The sequence below is a fragment of the Phascolarctos cinereus genome, unplaced genomic scaffold (assembly GCF_003287225.1).
Source record: "Phascolarctos cinereus isolate Bilbo 61053 unplaced genomic scaffold, phaCin_HiC Scaffold_1;HRSCAF=81, whole genome shotgun sequence".
NCBI lineage: Eukaryota > Metazoa > Chordata > Mammalia > Diprotodontia > Phascolarctidae > Phascolarctos > Phascolarctos cinereus.
In genome coordinates this window covers 42,253,430-42,271,517 of record NW_027555514.1, presented here as the reverse complement: position 1 = coordinate 42,271,517, position 18,088 = coordinate 42,253,430, and the positions used below count along the sequence as shown (strand labels likewise).

General features: G+C 43.3%; 1 long non-coding RNA gene across 1 annotated transcript; it reads right to left on the bottom strand.

Moving 5' to 3' along the window:
• Positions 1–2,285: 2,285 nt before the first annotated feature.
• LOC144456411 (uncharacterized) lies at positions 2,286–13,360 on the bottom strand. The gene is made up of 2 exons (XR_013485509.1): positions 12,893–13,360; positions 2,286–3,617 (listed from the first exon to the last, which is right to left on the bottom strand). It is a non-coding gene; the product is annotated as an uncharacterized LOC144456411 (long non-coding RNA).
• Between the last annotated feature and the right edge of the window lie 4,728 nt (positions 13,361–18,088).

The window sequence follows — 18,088 nt, the reverse complement described above, 5'->3', positions numbered from 1 at the left end:
AGTTACCTGTCTGAGCCTCAGGTCACTATTTAAGACTGCATAAGTCACCATCCACATTTGTGGAAGATGTTTCCATACTGGTGGAATTGTTGAGGTTTAGGGATGCTAGGACCTTACATAAAGACTGTGGGAGGGATCTAGGAGTGGCCAAGTAGTTTGGGGTGACTGGAGGAGGGGTCTAAGGAAGATCTGGATGGAAGTGGCCAGTAAACTGGGGTGAACAGAGCTCCTAGGACCTGGACCATGTGGCCCAAGGGAGAATGGAGCCTAGCTAGGATTAAGGGTGGGAAATGGCCAGGGCTATAGGGAGGTAAAACAATGGAGAGCTAGGCTAGATTAAGGGTAACAGAATTGGGAAATTGGGTGTAGCCACAATGAAAGGCCAGTTGATGAGATTACAACCTCAGGCAAATGCCATAGATTTGACCATGTGGGAAAGTCCAGGGTTTCCCTTTTTGGGGTCTAGCTTCCATCCTCATGGGAATCATGTATAACTGGCTTAGACTAATTTGAATAGACTTCAGTCTAATATAATTAAGTCTGCCAGATACCCATGTATGGAGGAGGGGAAACACGTGCTATTTCAGCTTGTCACATTCAGCTGTCATAATAATGGATATTTGAGCTTGGTCAAATTTTTCCTAAATTCATAACATTTGTTGCCTCTCAGCCTCTCTAGTTGGGCAGGAAAGACAGGCAAGAGACAGGAAAGGCAAGACTGAGGGCTCCAAGCCATATCCAAGAAGAGGGTGATATGCCCAGTGTCTAGAATCTCCACAACTTTCTGGCATTAAAACAAATAACAAAGTCTCACCTCCCCCTTCCTAACCCCTGCCCAAGGAAGAGTCTTTAGAATGAGGTGTCTGTTCAAAGCAAAGAATGCCCAGGATTACTCAGGAAAAGGCTGCATCTAGAGACACAAAGGGAAGGTGGGGGATAGAATTTCCATCATAGCATGGAACCCGATTTCCACGAATTTATGCTCCTGTTCCCTTTTCCTTTTCCCTTCCCAGAAACAGGATGTCCCTCGGTGACCACAGGCAGGGAACAATGCTCCAGGGGGCCAGGAGGCCCAGTTCCGCATCTCGAGTCAGCTCATACTCTGACTTGGCAAGGCTCCTGCTACAGACTCACTTGGAAGCTGGGGTTGAGCCAAGCCATCAGGGTCCAGGTCTGGGGACCTGTATGGGGAAGATGACGATTTGTGTTTCCTCTTTACAATGTGCAGTGGCCAATGTAGCCCGTGCTCCTTGAGGTCCTGCCAAGTGCTGTGTCTGACTCCAAGTGGAGGTAAGTCTGGGTTGTTGGTGAGAGTTTGCTGGCTCCAGGCAACGTGGACCCACTTCCTGTCTGAGCTGCTCGTCACCGCTGACACGATGGATTAGTCACTTCTCCACTTCATAAGGAGAAGAGGGGACTTTTACTTCCATTCTCATAAAGGACATGGCCATGTGGCACAATAGTCCAGATGTGGGCTGCTCTGGGCAGAGCCTCCCTCAGCCTGAGCCCTTTGCCTTTATCAGAGCAGCTTAGCGGTGCATGCGTTTTTTGTTGCCCTATCACAACACTCGTTTTGAGAGCAGGCTAGTAAGACCTCCAGATCTTTTTACAAATACCTTTCCAGGCTTCTTACACCTCATATCCCACCATGTATTCTTGGAGCCTATGGCACTTGTCTCCTCAGTGTTCTACAAACAAGACCCTCCATCTCTTGCTCTGGGCATTTTTGTTCTCCCTCCTCTGCTCCACCTACTGCCTTCCCAGGCTTCCTCTAAGTCTCAACCAAATCCCTTCTACTAGAAGCCTTTCCCAACCCCTGCTAATTCTAATGCCTTCCCTCTGTTGATTATCTCCAATATATCTTATCTATGGCTGGTTTGTACACCTGTTGTTTGCACGTTGTATCCCTTCATTAGACTGTGACCTACTTGAGGGCAGGGATTGTCTTTGCCTTTCTTTGTATCCCCAGCTCTTTGCACTGTACCTGGTGAGTTATTGTTGAGTCTTTTTAACTATGTCTGACCCTTCCTGGCTCCATTTGGGTTTTCGTGGCAAAGATACTGCAGTAGTGTGCCATTTCCTTCTCCAGCTCATTTTATAGATGAGGAACTGAGGCAAATAGGGGTGAAATGACTTGTCCAGGGTCACAAGCTAATAAGTGTCTGAGGCTGGATTTGAACTCAGCCTGGTGCTTTATCTATCCACTATCCCACCTAGCAGCCCCATCTGGCACAGAGTGGGTGCTAAATAAATGCTTGACTGTTGACTTATTGAAATGCTCCCAATTATCCTTGTGATAATGACTTTATTTTATATCCAAGTGTAACCTTTTACATTTATCTCTATCAAATCTCATCTCCTTGGGGAGAAAACTTGGAACCCAAAATCTTGTGGAAGTGAATGTTGAAAACTAAAAATAAATAAATAAAATTTTGGGGAAAAAAATCTCATCTCCTTTGATAGATCAGAGCAGAGAGCAGGGATAGATTGGAGTAAAGAGAAGGTAAGAATAGAAGACCAGTTATGAAGCTCTCAAAAGCATCCATGGGGTGGTCTTCCTCTCATGCCCTTGACTTACTTCCCCTACTCACTAGCCAGAAAGTACCTAAACACATTTTCACTTAGGGAGTTAGAAGTGGTGAGTGGGAATATTTTGAAATCACCAGGCTATCCCATTAACCTAAACTCTGACATTTCCTGCAGCCACTTCCAAATGCTAGTAACACCCACAGGGGGTCCTGGAAGCCAGTGCTGAGACAGTTCCAACTAAAACCTCTCTGTGTGGATAAAGTGGCAAGTCTAAAACAAGCATCTGCCTGGTGGAGAGGGTGCTCCGTGCCTTCCTGAGCATCATTGCCTCTCCGTAATAGGTACTCAGTGAGTGTTTGTTGGGTTGAAATGAATTGGGAGGGTGGTCACTTGCTGTGAATTCTAATCCTCATCTTTCCACTAACTGGTCCGAAGCCTTGAACTGTTCATTTAGATCACATCATAGATCTGGAGCCAGAGTTCATCTAATCCAGACCTCTCAGTTTCCAGATGAGGGAACTGTGGCCCAAAGAAGTGACTTGTCCAAGGTCATCCAGGCAATAGGTAACAGGAGCAAGGTTGAACCAGAATTCACATGCTTCAAATCCAGGGTTCTTTTCCCAGCAAAAGTTTGATTTCCTTAGTTGGAAAACTAACATGATATCTTGCCAATACTGCAGGGGGTCCTGGCTGAAAAGTAAAGCCTTCTGAAAATGACTTTAAAGCATGTTATGAAAATAGACAAGTGCTGAAGACAGTGCTTAGTGACAGGCTGGGGACTTCCAGGAGCCAGGCAGCAGAAGGGGCCAGCCAAGGCCCCAGCCCCTTTCAGCCTCCCTCTCCCTTTGCTGGCCTGGACAGACATGAAAGTCACAGCTCTGTTCCCTCCTCGAGGCTCGTACCCTGCCGTGGAGATGTTTATTGTTGCTGGATGCTTGCGGCGACACCCTACGGGAATGACAGCCTGTCACGGACGTATGAGGAGAGAGAAGGGAAAAGAGCCCCTGCAAACAAGGGCTCGGAGTGACATCAATCGATCGATGGAAGGCTAGAGGGAGCGGCCGAAGGGAAGGAACATATGGACACATCTGTGGGGGAGAAAAAAGAGGGGCTGTTGTGGGAAGGCCACGCGAAGGAAGGGGCACTTGGGCTTACATTTGAGTCATGAAGGGGAAGTCGAGACTGCATACAAACAGCAGGACAGATGATCACCTGGAAATCGACCTGGGGTGCGAGCCGAAAGGGGAGCGTCTAAGAGGGTCGGGATCGTGGAGAGGTCATCCGGTCCAGCTCCCTAATTTAGAGGTAAAGAAACTAAGGCACAGAGAGTTTAAGGAACCTGCCCAAAGTTATGTAGGGAGTTAGCCTCAAGGGTGAGCTCTTTCCGGGGTACCGCTCTGCTGCCCTCCGCTGCCTTCTATGTCCCTCGGAGGACGGAACCTGAGGGAGGAAGAGGGCAAGGGACAAAGAAGGTGCTAACACTTTCTATCCCAGAATAAGGAGGTCCAGTATGGGGGTGGGTGTCAATAACAAATCTGATTGTAAGATTTTGTGGGGGATGGACTTGGGGGTGAAGATCAGAGGGACCAGCACATAGGAGGTGCTTGGAGAACCCTAACTAGGGTGGGGTGACTGGGGCTTTGTCCCAGCATATGGAAATTTAGAGGGTAATGATAAAACATATCTTTCATCAGGTAGAAACAACTGTGCTTGGCATATGTGCATAGCAAGAATAATTAGTTAAAATAGGAAACTACAAGATAGCACATTCTCTGCTCCTGTCAAAGCCTCTCCAGCAGCAGCCCTGAAGTGATCCAGGGTCTCTCCCGTCTTTGGGTCTCTTCCCCTACCAGGCTTTGTGGCATGAGTCCTCTCCGCAAAGTATCTCTGCCCCACCCTCGGTCAACTGAATTTCAGAGAAAGTATATTGGCAATGGGGTTTTCTCCACTGGAAATTTCCTAGACCACCCAAGTATTACTATTAATGATAGTCATTGGCTTTGTTATTCTGAGGAATCTTAAAAATGCAGATAAACTTAAGTATCCTGCTGTCCCATCAATTTTGTTCCATGTTAACCTTTCTGCCCCTTGGTCCCCCTTTCAGGCCAGCCAATATTGCCAAGTTTATCCCCTGGCCATGAAGGGCCATGGCGGGGAGCTGGTGTTGGTGGTAAGAAAATTGGAGTAGCTTTAAGGAGATGATAAGTACAACTTGACCCTCTACAAGTCACTGATTTACTCTCAAATCATCCCTCCTAGTTAGGTTCAGAATTAATAAGCAGGTAAGGGTTTGGGAGAGGGAAATAAAGTTGTTTCAGGTATATAGACAATATTTTTAAAAATCATAGTGGAAGAAATAAATACAGAACTGCCCCCCCATGAAAAAAAAATTGACAAGAAGTAATGATTAGAATGTAGAAACAGGGAGGGGAAAAGCAAGAGGCAATGGAGTGCGATATAGTCAGGAAACCAACGAATCCAAAATAAGAAGACCTGGGTTCAAATCCAAGTTATACCACCTACTAGATATGTGGCCATGGACAAGTTGCCTTCTCTCTCTGGGCTACAGTTTCCTTATCTTTAAAATATAGAGAAATAAAAATTTTATGAAAAATAAATGTAAAATAAATGAATAAAATAAAATAAAAGAGTTAGACTAAATGATCTTAGAAGTTATTTCCAACTCCAAATCCTATGGTACTGGGGCATCTAGGTGGGTGGTAGGTACAGTGAATAAAGCACTGGCCCTGGAGTCTGGAGGACTTGAGTTCCAATCCAATCTCAGAAGCTTACTAGCTGTGTGACCCTAGACAAGTCACTTAACCACAATTTCCTCCCCCCTGAAAAAATAAATCAATAAAAATAAATCCTATAGTACTATGACAGTAGAGATGTAGTTAGGGGCCAGATATTAGATGATCTTAAAGATGAAGATAAGTTTGAATTTTATGGAATTTTTCATTGTCTCCATTGAAAGAGAGTAAGGGGACTTGGTATGGGAGCTAATATGATTGCAACAGTAGACATGGATAACTATTTTAGATACAAGATTTGGAGTCAACTAGAGGGGAAAATGAGTGGGGCTGTAGAAACAACATGGCAACATCTGACACGGCAGCCAACATGGATTTGTAAGACACCCCTTTACGTTTGGGACGGCGCACCCCTAAAAATGTCTGACTTCCCCTCTGCCTACACTTGTCCTCACCTAGCAGGAAGTCCAGAGGATGCTGGGGACAAGTGACTGTGTTGAAGAACCTGTCCTTCTGACTTTGGAAGCCTCCCTGCCCCTTCAAGCCCAAGCCCTTGGATCTGACCCCAAGGTCTCCTTCGAGCCTAGGTGTCTGACGGATTCCCCAAGCTGTGCCTCACATTCAGTTCCTGGACTCCTGGTCTTGTCCTGGGCTAATAATCCCTCCTCTGCTGCTTCTCCTGACCTACTGTGAAGGGACTGAAACACTGCTAGCTATCCATCTTATTTATAACCATGACTATTCCAAGTCTCAAAACAATGAGTAGTGTGATGCCTGGCAACCGTCCCTGTTGTTGGCAATGCCTTTGGAATATGTTTGTACAGCAACAAAAGAAAAAGAGACTCCTCTCCCATTGTTTTACAGCCATTTAAAAATGGAATTGGAATGAAACTCTGACTTTATTCAAAAGAAAATAGCCCTGGGTGTTGAAGTAGCAGAGGGAATAGGGTGAGGAGTGAATAGGGCGCTGATCTTAGAGGTTTCAAATCCTGCCTTAAAAATTGTGTTGTTGTTCAGTCATGTCTGACTCTTGGTGACCCCATTTGGGGTTTTCTTGGCAGAGATACTGGAGTGGTTTGCCGTTTCCTTCTCCAGCCCGTTACACAGGTGAGGAAACTGAGACAAACACAGTGACTCCGACAACAAATGTCAGAGGCCGAATTTAAACTCAGGTCTGCCTGACTCAATGCTCTATCCATCGTGCCACTTAGCTGCTCTATTCATGAGCAAATCACCTACCCCGTCATCCTCAGTTTCCTCAACTGCAAAATGAGGATAATAATCTAATATAACACTTACCTCAAATAAGATTACGTATAAAAAGGGTCTTGCATATCTTTGTCAGCTGTGATTGGGGTGTGATTGGGGTGTAACAGCATTGACAAGGTGTTTTTTTTTTAACCAGTCAAATTTGTGAAGTATTCTGTATTTTTTGAAACTGCTCTTTCTCAATTTACCATTGTCAAATCCAATGGCCTTTTCTCAATCCTAATTCCCCTTCATCTCTCCACCCTTGACGCTCTCCATCACCCTTTCCTCTCTGCCATTCTTTTCTGGTTTTCCTCCTATCAATCTGACCACTCCTTCCAACTCTTTTTAGCTGTATCTTTATCCAGGCCGTGCCTACTAACTGTAAGTATTCCCAGGCTCTGTTCTTTTCTTCTCTCTCTGTACTAATTCATTTGGAGATCTCATCAGCTCCCATGGAGTCAATCATCATTACTATGCAGGTGATTTTCTAATCCAATTATCCAGCCCTAACCTCTTATTAGACTTCTGGTTTTGCATCCTCAGCTGCCTATTGGATATCTAGGGCTAGACATCCCATAGACATTTAAACTTAACATCTCCAAAACAAATTCATTATCATTCCCCCCAAATGATAATGAATTCTGTTTCCATCTTCCTAGTCACCTAGGCTGGCAGTCTTGGTGTCATACTCAACAACTCACTATCACTTAACCCCCACCCTCACCCCCCATTTCCCAGCAATTGCCAAATCCTTCACAACATCTTTTGTATATTCTCCTTTCTCTCTTCAGACTCTACCCAGTGCAGACCTGGATTATTGCAATAGCCTGCTGGTCAACCTCCCGGCCTCATGGCTCCATTTTTTCCATCCTCCACTCTGATTATGTCACCTTCCCCACCCCATTCAATTAATTCATCCCCTAACATCTCCATTATGATTTTATGAGATATAGCACCTGGTTGCAATTTTGCTGAGATGCCACCAACTCCTTGTATGCTGCCAATGCTTTGTCCTTTATATACCTCTACAGTTGGACAATTCATCTTCGGGGACCTGTTAGCATTACATTGAAAGAGAATGGCTTCGCGTTGATTGGGCAAGTTCAAAGACCCAGAGAAAGGGCCTAGATTACTGTGATCTTCATGAAACAGAAAAGTCTTTCCTGATTCACGACACTACTGCCTACCTTCTAGGCTAAGACATGAAGAAAATCCCGAGATAATTATAAGCTACTCTCACTTTTTGCTGTTTAATTTATAAAACAGGCAACTTGCTCTTTTGAGAAAAAAACTGCTGATATTTGCACATAGACAATATTGTTCATGAAATAGTAATAGCTAACATTTGTATAGCTCTTTAAGGTTCACAAAGAGCTTTATAAATAATATCAGCTATTATTTATAAAGCTCTTTACAAACCTGAGAGAGCTTTACAAATAATATCTTATTTTTGTCCTCACAAGAGCCCTGGGAGATAGGTGCTATTATTGTTTCCATTATACAGGGGAAGAAACTGAGGAAAAGTTAACTTGCCCAGGGTCACAGCTAATAAGTGTCTGAGGTTGGATTTGACTTCAAGTCTTTCTGATTCCAGGTCCAATGTGCTATGCACTGCACCACCTAGCTGACTCAGCTATGTATATCTATATCTATATGTAACACACATATACATACATACATAAATACATACAAGAGACAATGGGTAGAAGAGCTGGCACTGGAGTCAGAAAGACATTATGGGACCATAGAGCCAGATGGGATAGTAGATTTAGAGCTGGTGGGGACCTTCGAGGCCATCTACCCAAATCTTTCATTTTATAGATGAATCAAGTGAAAACCAGAGAGTTAAATGGCTGGTCTGGGTCACCCAGGTAGACAGTAGCAGAGCCAAAATTAGAACACTCGTCCTGTGACTCTGAGTTCAGCCCTCAGCTAACCTATCTTCAGGTCTCATCTCTGATACATACCAGTCATATAATTAAGGCCAAGTTGCTGAACCTCCCAATGCCCTCAAGCAACTCCCTAACAAGATGGGATACGGAGGAGTAGCTAGTCAGTATAGGTGGGGGGAATTTCCACATCAGGAATTCTCTTTAGTGATAAAATCAGCAGACCCAAACCCAGAGACAAATGACTATATTATATTTGCAAATGGTGTTAAAGAACGTGAAAAGAATAAAAGAGTTTACAACTGGTATCACAACCAGTTAGATTGGAGATGCATCTTCTGAAAACAAAATGGATGTGCAAAGACTATTGTCCACAGTGTTCAGAAAGTGCTACAAACAGGACAACCTGATTATAGTGGTGGCTGGTGGGGGTGGAAATACATCTGACTTGGATGGGAAGGAAACTTGGATTTGAGGACAAATATGATGGAAAGAGAAAGCTGTTTGGACCCATCCATATCAAGCTGGGACATGACTGATGTAACATAAATTGCCCAGGAGGGAGGAAAACAAATTCTTCAACTTGGGTATTTTCTTGTCAGCTCCAGGTAGCTCTGAATGTTGGCTTTGGATATGGGCTTGGGAAGAGAAATCGGCAGTTCCTCAATAAGTGGGGAAGTAGCCCATATTCCAGGTCTCACTTGGCAAACATTTTGAATAAGAGACCTGGACTCACCCAAGAGTCAGATGTGGCACAAGCTTTATGTGGTGCTGAACAGAGGTGGGTGGGCCATGTGGTCCACAGAAGGATGACAAATGGTCCATCCATGTACTCGGGTGAATGAGACCTAGGCAATGGAAAACACCCACCTGGAAGACGCAGTAGGCTGAAGGAAGAATGGCCCCAACTGGTATTTGTTAAGGGTAGGAAAAGGCAAAGAAAAGAGAAACAGATATACACAAATATAGACCTCTGTACATGTATACTACTGCTGCTGCTGCTGCTCTGGCTCCTCCTCCTCCTGCTACTGCTACTACCATTGCTACCACCACCACTACTGCTGCTGCTGCTACTACTACTACTACTACCACTACTACCACTACTACTACTACTACTACTACTACTACTACTACTACTACTACTACTACTACTACTACTACTACTGGTAATAGTAGCTTTAATATCAAGCATTTAGTAATTTAATACAGGTAGGTTTACAAGGTGCCTTACAAATGTAATCTCATTTCAACTGCACAACAACCCTGTGATATAGATGCTATTATTAACCCTATTTTGCAGTTAGGTAAACTGAGGTAGAGAGATTAAGAGACTTGCCAGGTGTCTAAGGCAGGATTTGAACTCCAGTCTTCCTGACTCCAAGTCCAGTAATCTGTACATGAAGCCAGTCAGCATACATGGCATGACTCCTTTCATTTGAGATCTTTACATGAAAACAGGACACCTAGACCATTTGGCTCCAACAATATATGATTCTGGAAGTCACAGCCACTGGCCTGATTCCCCCTTTAAAAAGCCTTCATCAGTTTCTCCCAAGTGCACCACAAGGACATTGATGTTCTTGGCGCACTCGAGCTGCTGGGGCCAAGAGAAAGGAAACACAGTGAGAACCCAGGAGCTTCCTTGCTTTTCTCCAGGTTCACTTCATTTTTGAAGGGATGTTGTAGAGACTGAGATTTAAAATTAGATCTGCTTCCCCTGAGGGATCACAGGTGTCCATCATCTGAGCTTGGTCCTTCTCTCCATGGGAAACAACTGGATTTCTCATTCCTTTTATTCTCAGTGCCTGTCCCTGAGGATGTATGGCAGACAGAAAGATCTCTCTCTCTCTCTCTCTCTCTCTCTCTCTCTCTCTCTCTCTCTCTCTCTCTCTCTCTCTCTCTCTCTCTCTCTCTCTCTCTCTCTCTTTCTCTCTCTCTCTCTCCCACCCTTCTCTCCCCCTCTCTCCTCCTTCCTCTCTGTCTCTGTATCTCTCTCCCTCTCTCTCTTCCCTCCTCTTTGTCTCTGTCTCTCTGTCTCTGTCTCTCTCTGTCTCTCTCTCTCTGTCTCTGTCTCTCTCTGTCTCTCTCTCTCCTCTGTCTCTCTCTGTCTCTCTCTGTCTCTCTCTCTCTCTCACACACACACACACACACACACACACACACACACACACATACACACACACACGCACACAGATAGGAGCAACTTATGCCCAAAGGTGAAATTCTAATCTATGCTACAGCCCTCCTGGAAACATATTTTTAGCGTATAGAAAGATAATATTTTTTTCTCTGCCTCCTGTAAAGATAAATTCAACTGGGGGCTTGTGAAACACTGAAGTTCACAGAGCTCTCATAGTCATACTCTGGAGTGTGGGATTTCGTGTTCTAGGAAATAAAAAAGTACAAAAGGTCCACCCTTCCAACTTTTGGTTTTTCTCATTTTCCTCTCCGAGTTGGAATCCAGATGTGGGAATAGTTTTTTTTTCCATCTTTTTTTTTTTAATGCACCAATTGTGTTGCTTACAAATACACTCTGGAAAGGGAGACGACGTCAGCATACACACACACACCATGATTAAATATTTTCCAGGAGACCAAGATGAGATAATTTTGTCCAAAGGACAAGAATTTCGGTTAAGGGATTATGTAAGTATGACCTCACTCTGGATTCCCTTTAACCCCAACCCTGCTCTTTAATCATATTATGTAGGAAATATTACCTGGAGTGAACATAAAAAAGGAAGGTCTCTAACACTTATTTAGGGGCACTTAGATGGCACAGTGGATAGAGCGCTGGGCCTGGAGTCAGGAAAAGTCACCTACATGAGTTTAGATCTGACCTCAGACACTTATAAGCTGTGTGACCCTGGACAAGTCACTTAACCCTGCTTGCCTCAGTTTCCTCATCTGTAAAATGAGCTGGAGAAGGAAATGGCAAACCACTCCAGTATCTCTGCCAAGAAAACTCAAAAGGGGTTGTAAAGAATCAGACATGACTGAAAATAACTAAATAACAACAAAAACACTTATTTGCCCTGATGGTGCATTCCAAGTATTTCCAGCAGTGAGTGGACTGCATTCTCATTTTTTTTTAATAGCAAAAGATGCTAGTTGGGGGAGAAGGAAAGTATCTCCCCATGTCACCATTACCTCTTAGTTGGGACCAGCCCTAGGATAAATGGTTAAGTAGGTCTCGATACTCAGTCTCCCCTTAATATCATAGAATATATAGATGGAAAGGGTCCTTTCAAGTCATTTAATCCAACACCTTTAATTTACAATTCATGAAACTGAGGTCCATAGAAATGAAGTGACATTTCCATGGTCATAAAGGTAGAAGTGGCAGAGCAGAAATTTAAACCCTGGTCCTCTGACTCCAAAAGAACTAGTGCCCTTCCCATTGTAGACCACTGCCTTCATACACATTGGTCTCCGTTTCAAGACTGCTCTCTGTTGGGCTCCCAAAACAATCTTGTTCTCACATCTGCTATGAGGGTTGGATAAACACAATTCTCACTAAGTATAATCATGCTTAAATGATTAATGGTGTCTTATGGAGTAACCTTTTCCATGGATAGTTATGTTTTCATAGGAAACTAAGAAAGCTGTAAAGTGAAGGAGTCAGACTCCATGGACTCCTGGGTTCCTTCTCATTTGGAACCTATGATTCTATGTTCCCATGAATGAACCTCTAATCTCCATTATACAATTTCAGGCATTGGGGAGTCAAGGAACTTGGGTGGGGCTTTTCTGGGGCTCTTATAATATGTAACTAGATGATGTCTGATGTATCTTCCAGCCCTGTCTATGTTCCAATGACCCTACAGTAAATAGATTTTCCCCCATCTGTATTGAGTCATGCCCCTCTCTGGGATTTGAATCACAAATGGACATGGAGCATAGCATTACTCCATAGCTATGTCACCTCACTGAATCACGGAATTTGAGAGTTGGTAGCGGCCTCAGTGGCCATCCGGACCAATCCATATGTAAAAGGACTCCCCGTTATCACATAGCCAACAAGTGGCTATCTAAACTCTACCTGAAGACTTCCAAGGCTAGGGAAGCCACCTCCTCTCCTAGCATCTCACTCCACTTTTGGACAGCTCTCATTGTTTGAAAGGTTTTTGGGACACCAGGCCTAAAATGGCCCCTTTGTGCCTTCCACCCATTGTTCCTGGGTCTGTCATCAGGGACCAGACAGTACTCAGAAACAACTATCATGTCCCTTTGGAGTCTTATTTTCTTCAGGCTAACCATCCCTAGTTCCTTCAACTTATCTTTACGTGACATAGACTCAAGGATGTTCACCAAGCTGGTTGCCCTCTTTAAACACTCTCCTACTTATCAATCAGTATCCTTAAATTGTGGTACCCAGACTGCCATCAGAAGGAGAGTTGGTAGTAGAAAGGGGAGGCATGTCCCATCCCTACCCCACCAATCAGTTAGGATAATATGGGATATCCTCACCTACTTTCCTGATGACCTGCTCCTCCAGTGTATGGTACAGCCATGGCATTATGGTGGAATCTATCCACGCAAACATCCAATCCATCCATCTTCACCATGTGTATTTTCCCCTAGCAGTGCCAGATTCTAGCCCATCTTATGTAACTTTGGTCCATGTCTTTCTGTAAATCCTCCACAGAAGATCCACCCAATGTACCGGGGAGTCTTTCTCGGCTTCTTTTCATAGCACAAGGGTACCAATATCCTCTTCAGAATGTCCATCCCTTGTCTCTCATTCTCCATCCATGAAATGCCCACCTTCATTTAAGGGCTTATATGTACATCTCCAGGGATATGTCTGATATCTTTTCTCATGGTGTGTCTGTCATCCCTGGAAACGTGCCAAACCCTCTTTCAATCTGCCATGTGTCTTTCTGTCAATAACATTTCTTTTAAGTCTGTGAAAATGTTTCAGCTTCTCAGAGGAAGGGGCCTGTGAAAAGAGGAAATCAAACCGTGAAACAGATTTTTCAGCACAAATTCGACATTTATTGTGACAAGAGGAAAAATAGAGGCCTCCGATTGTACCCTTAGATGGGGCAGACTTCCTGTTGGATGGCTGTTTATACTTTGCGGTTCTTCTAAAACTCTTAACTGCCTTAAAGGCATCCGGCCTTTCCGTTTGGGATTGTCCGTTTTTTCAGGGACTTTGTGGGGCTTTTTATAATTTTATTTTGTTGTTGTTGTTTTCTTAATGATGCAAGCTGTGAGTTAGTGTCACAACCCTGCAATGGAGCAGGGTTGAAGAAATTTTCTAAAATACAGAGTATTTAAATTGGGAGCAGACTATTGACTATAGGCTGACGGCAGGGGGTGCTCCTCAGTGTTTAACGACTGGCTCTTTGTACATAACCCTGACACACTTTTAGATTTAATCTACATTATTTATATTTTCTCCATTACTTTCTAAAGCCTGAACAATCGAGAAAACAATAAACCAAGTCCTTATTTAAAGCATTTACCGATTCCTGAGATATAAACAAATACACTGAAAATGTATCAGCCCTTATGAGCTGGTTTGAGCTGGCTCCAGGACACCCCTGGCTGCAGCTATTTCCAAGCATATATTCCTCATTACCTCAGGAGCCAATATAACTGAACTGGGTTTAAGTCTGGACAGCAGAGTTTTACAACCAGTTGCTAGTTACTCTGGGCTCTGTCTTCAACTTCAGTCTCAAAAATTAATTTCTCCAAAAGACCAGGAGTAACCTTACCCTTGAAATCTCTAGCGCAGAGGTTTGTAACCTGGGGTGTCAGCAATAAAAACAATTTTCATAACTGTATAATGATAGCTGGCATTTATAGAGTGCTTTGAGGTTTACAAAGTGCTTTATTTTATTTATTTGTTTATTTGTGAGGCAATCAGGGTTAAGTGACTTGCCCAGGGTCACACAGCTAGTAAATGTTAAGTATCTGAGACCAGATTTTAGCTCAGGTCTTCATGACTCCAGGGTCGGTGCTCTGTCCACTGCGCCACCTAACTGCTCCCTACAAAGTGCTTTATAAATATTATTTTATACTTATAGCAGCCCTGGGAGGTACATGTTATTATCCCAATTTTATAAATGAAGAAACTGAAGCAAAGTGATTTGCCCAGAGTCACACCACTAGTGAGTGTCTGAAGCAGAATTTGAACTCAGGTCTTCCTGACTCCATGTTCAGATTTCTATGCATTGTTCCATTTGGATGCCTCTATTCCAATATAGAGACAGCTAAGTGGTGTGGTGAATAGTGTGCCAGGCCTGGAATCAAGAAGACTCATCGTCCTGAGTTCAAATCCACACTCGGACACTAGCTATGTGACCCTGGGCAAGTCACTTAACCATGTTTGCCTGTTTCCTCATCTATAAAATGAACTGGAGAAGTAAGCAGCAAAGCGTTCTAGTATCTTTGGTAAGAAAACCCTAAGTGGGGTCATGAAGAGTCAGACATGACTGCAGCAACAACAATTGAATATAATTTATTTCCTTAGTAATTCTTTTGTAGTTTTTTTGTATTTAAAAACATTATTCCGAGAAGAGGGGTCCCTAAGCTTCACCAGATTACCACAGGGTTCCGTGACACAAAGAAAGGTTAGGAACACCTGTACTAACAGATGAATTCTGCTTAGGCTGACCGGACACATCCAGCTTTGATCTTCAAGTTTTACTTCCTAAGGGGTGAAGCTCCATTTAGAGAAGTGGAAGAAAAGCGGAGTGAAGATATTTGCAAGCGTGAACTCAAACAGGAAAAAATCAACCAGGCAGGTTTTTCTTCCCCATTAAAAAAAAAAAACCCACTCTTAAAGGGAGCTCAGGGGCAGCTAGGTGGTGCAGTGGATAGAGCACCAGTTCTAGACTCAGGAGGGCCTGAAGACCTCAGACACATAACTCACTAGCTGTGTGACTCTGGGCAAGTCACTTAACCCCAATTGCCTCACCAAAAAAATAGATAGATAGATAGATAGATAGATAGATAGATAGATAGATAGATAGATAGATAGATAGATAGATAAAAGGGAGCCCCACCATGGCAGAGCACTTTTCAACAACAGAAATGTTTCACTCTCTGAGTCACCCATTGTCCGGGCTCTGGCAGGTTTTTTACAGGTCTGTAGATTTTTAAAATATCTTCTGACTCCTAAATCCTACCAAATGACTGGATAAAGAAGGTTCAATTTTACATGGAAACATTATATGTGTTACATAGGTTACCCAATTTGCCACGGTCCAGTAGCCTGTTTCATCACTATTGGAGTGTTGATTTATTCTGTGATTAGTTAAGTTTTCGACACATTAATAGCTAACGTTTATATAGCAACTATTAAGTGCCAGGCACTGTGCTAAGTGCTTTACAGGTATTGTCTCATTTGGGCCCTGACAACTACCCTGAAGGGTAGGTGCTATTATTATCCCCATTTTACAGAGAAGAAAACTGAGGCAAACAGAGATTAAATGACTTGCCCAGGGCAGCTGAGGCTAGATTTAAACTCAGGTCTTCCTGTCCAGGCCCAATCCTTTATCCACTGTACCAGCTAGCATTTAAATTCATTCACTTATTTCTAATAATTCATAAAAAATTAGCGTCTTTTTCTCATGACCAAGTCAAATGAATAATTTATAGAATGTTTGTATATATGAGATAATGTAAAGTGCTTTGCAAACCTTAAAGTACTATATAAATGTTAGCTATTATTATTGTCCTATCAACTTAAACCAACAACAAATATTAGTCATGATGCTATTCACAGACCTAGGTCTGGAAGGCCAATCTCCTCATTTCATAGATGAAGAAACTGAGACTCACAGTGGACTTGTCCAAAATCATGTGAGTAGTAAATGTTAGGGGTAGAATTTGAACCCAGGTCTTCTGACTCCTAAGACAGTATTCTTTTCCAATGGAATGAAATCCTTTAAAACACTGTTGGGAGGCAGTGGAAGTGGGGAGACTAGGGGTAGATTAAGGCGACAAGCTTTCCTGCAGTTCCTTACCCCAACACTCCAGTCTCTGAAGCTTTCTTTGCACTGGCTGCCTGCCAAGCCTAGAGGGCTCCGCACACTTCCTCCCCCCAACCATGCCCCCCACCTCTGCCTCTCCACTTCCAGGGCTTGGCTGGACTCAGCTCAAATCCCACCTTCTTCCCCCTCACCTCAGATTCTTAGAATATCTTGTCTCCTTCTCTGTTCAGGAGTCACCTTCTAGATGAAGCCTTTACCTGATACCCCTAGCTGCTGGGGCTCTTCCCCTTCCCACCACCCCCAAATTTGGTCTAGCACTTATTTAGTACATATTTCACATGTGCGCATATGCTCACACACACACACACACACACACACACACACACACACACACACACACATACACATACACACATGCCTATAGAATACAAACACCTTGGGAATTTTCATTTGTGTCTTATAACCCCAGAACCTAGCACAATGTTTGACACATAGTGGTACTTAATTACTATTTATTAATTGCTTATTTGATGGACCTGTGGACAATATGCAAGGAGATGGAATGAAGCACATTTTTTAATACTGCTTTTTATAACTGCATAGGGTCAGCTAGGTGGTGTAGTACTGGCTCTGGAGGAAGTTTCATCTTCCTGAGTTCAAATCTGGCCTCAGACATTTCCTAGCTGTGTGACCCTGGGCAAGTCACTGAACCCTGTTTGCCTCCATTTCTTTATCTGTAAAATGAACCAGAGAAGAAAAAGGCAAACCACTCCTGTGTCTTTGCCAAGAAAACCCCAAATGAGGTCACCAAGAGTTGGGCAATGAAAAATGACCAAACGACAACAAGTAAGTGCATATTTTTAACGCTGTAAAATTCTATTTTCCTTTGCATGTATATTTAGTTCATGGTGAAGTCAAGTCCCATAGAGAAAGTGCAAAGTTTCTTGTAAACAGTGACCTAGAAGGAGCACAATTCTCAGCCATCACCTAGGGTACCCCAATGCCTAAAGCTGTTCAAATTTATGTTAATAGGTAGCTAGGTGGTTCAGTGGTTAGAGTACTAGGTCCTGTAGTCAAGAAGACCTGCATTCAAATCCAGCCTCAGACACTTACTAGCTGGGTGACCCTTCCTCACTTTCCTCAATTGTCTAAAAGGATAATTATAGCATCTGTCTCCCAGAATTGATGTGAGGATCAAAGGAGATATTAGCACAGTCCTGGGCACATAGTAGGTACTTCAACAATGCTTGTTTCCTCCATTCCCTATAACCATTGCAATCAGATGTCCAGTCCTGATCCCCTATGTACACAGCCCTGCTAGACCGTCAACATTTCCTCTATGTGGGAGGTTTCAGGAGCCATGACTAAATCTGTGGCATATCCAAATGAACGTAATTGGTACCATACCATATCTGCTTCTAGCGTACAACAAAATGCCATTGGCATGTAATATCACTTTCATGGAAATGTCAATTCCCCAAAACAAAAGTGATAGCTATAGGTCTGGTTGACATTTACACATCCTTTGTGTATGTTTTCAAATTGAATTTAGAGAATTTGATCCATTAATAAAAGGCAAAAGGAAGGACGTGAGCAATTTTCGGTTTCCCTCCATTATTCAAGCACTAACAATGCCTCTAAAAGAAAATAGTTTGGTGTTATTGAAAGAGTGTCAGACTCGGAGACACAGGACCCAAGTGGGAATTACCTGTGGGACCTT